Source organism: Chrysochloris asiatica, unplaced genomic scaffold (assembly GCF_000296735.1).
Source record: "Chrysochloris asiatica unplaced genomic scaffold, ChrAsi1.0 scaffold00038, whole genome shotgun sequence".
NCBI lineage: Eukaryota > Metazoa > Chordata > Mammalia > Afrosoricida > Chrysochloridae > Chrysochloris > Chrysochloris asiatica.
Genome location: NW_006408556.1, coordinates 55949 through 58226, shown reverse-complemented (window position 1 = coordinate 58226; position 2278 = coordinate 55949). Strand labels below are relative to the sequence as shown.

At 40.4% G+C, this 2278-nt stretch overlaps 1 pseudogene; it reads left to right on the top strand.

Annotated features, from left to right (window-relative positions):
- The window catches only part of LOC102817611, a 150142-nt pseudogene that overhangs the window by 92131 nt on the left and 55733 nt on the right, over positions 1 to 2278 (top strand).

Below are 2278 nucleotides of genomic sequence, written 5' to 3'. Positions count from 1 at the left end.
TTATGGGGGTAGATCAGCTTGACTCTAAATGCTATCTGCTTTTGTGGCCTCACAAATGCAGTTACTTAAGTTTTCTAAGGAAAGGGAGTAATTTACACAATTTCTCTTTGTATTCAATCCACCAAGGCTGAAAGCAATTGCTGCTAAGCTAGTTTTTCCTAAGGTTTGTAGAACTCATAGTGAGAGCTGAGAATATTGCCAAATTTTATATTTTTATAAGTAAAATTAGGAATACTCTATAGAGAAAGTAGAAAACAACTTCTGAGAGTTATCTGTTTTGTCAGACTACTCTATTATTTACTGGACTGTGTCAAGCAGTAAATCCAAGCTGTCCTCTACCCTCATCGGCCGCTCCCAGCACTGGACAACTTCAATCTTTACTGGTGTAGTTGTGAGGATCTTTATTTCCTTTACACTGAGGTACAATCCATATTGAAGGCTGTAGCCTTTGATCTTCATCAGTAAGTACATCCAGTCCTCTTCACTTCCAGCAAGTAAGTTGTATTCTGCCTATGGAAGGTTGTTGGTGAGTCTTCCTCCTATTCTGATACCAAGTTCTTAATATAGTACAGTTTCTCTGATTATTTGCTCAGCACACAGATTCATTAAGTATGAGAAAGGATACAACTGTGATGACTACCTTTCCTGATTTCGGACCATTCCATATCCCCTTGTTCTGACATTTGCCTGTCTCAGGGTCTCTGTTAGGGATGGTGGGGAAAACCTCTGGCCAGCAGCCATATCAGGCCATCTATGAAATCATTTGGTCTGACGCTGCTAAGGAAAGTGCAGGTGAGACTTAAAATACAAGAAATCTAGGAGCTTTTTCATAGTAACATAAATTTATATTAAATGATGTTATAAATGTCCAAATCATTCTTTGGATAAAACAGAGTCCCTACCTCTGGTGCTCTGAACCTACACCTTACCAAATATGACATCCTTCACCAGTGACTGGTCCCTCCTGACAATATGTCCAAAGTACGAGAGACAAAGTTTGGCCATCCAGGCCTCCAAGGGGCACTTTGGCTGCAATTTTTCCAACACAGATCTATTGGTTCTTTTGGCAGTCTATGGCACTTTCAATATTCTAGTAAAAGAGGAAGACCACCAGCGAGATAGAGTGGGAAAGTGTCAACATCAATGGGCTCAAGTGTGGTAACAATTGTGAGATTGGCCCAGGATCAGGCAGTGTTTCATTCTGTTGTGCACAGGGTCACTGTGAGTCAGTACCAACTTGATGGTGTCTAACAACAACAACAACACCCCTGGTGCTGGCTATTCATGAGTATAATTATTATGGAATTCCCATTTTCACACTGTTATTCATAGTTTGTTATGATCCTCAGAGCTGGATTCCTTTGTGTAGTCAATAAGGCACAAGTAAACATCTTTCTAGTGTGTTCTGCTTATAGATATAATCCATGTGGTATCAGCAATGATATCCCTAGTTCCATTGTTGTTGTTGTTAGGTAGGATCGAGTTGGTACCGACTCATAGCGACCTTATGCACAGCATAACAAAACACTGCCCGATCTTTGGCCAACCTCACTATTGCTGCCACACTTGAGTCCATCGATGTTGCCACTTGGACAATCCATCTCATTGGGGGTCTTCCTCTTTTTCTCTGACCCTCCAACTTACCAAACATGATATCCTTCTCCAGAGACAGGTCCCTCCTGATAACATGTCCAAAGTATGTGAGACAAAGTTTGGCCATCGTGGACTCCAAGAAAAACTCTGGCTGCAATTCTTCCAAAATGGACCTGTTTGTTCCTTTGGCAGCCCATGGCAATTTCAATATTCTCCTCCAACACAATAACTCAAATGCATCAATTCTTCTATGGTCTTCCTTATTTACTGTCCAGCTTTACATGCATATGAGGCTATTGAAAGTACTATGGCTTGAGTCAGGTACAGCTTAGTCCTCAAGATGACATCTTTGATCTTCAACACTTTATAAAGGTCTTGTGCAGCAGACTTGCCTAATGCAATACATCATTTGATTTCTTGACTGCTGCTTCCATGAGTGTTGATAGTTGCTCCAAGAAGAAATGAAGTCCTTGACAACTTCAATCTGTTCTCTGTTGATAAGAATGTTGTTTATTGGTCCAGTGGTGAGGATTTTTATTTTCTTTACATTGAGATGTAATCCATACTGAAGGCTGTGATCTTTGATGTTCATCAGTAAATGTTTTAAGTACTCTTCACTTTCAGCAAGCAAGGTTGTATCATCTGCATAACGCAGGTTGTTAATGAGTCTTCCTCCAATCCTGAT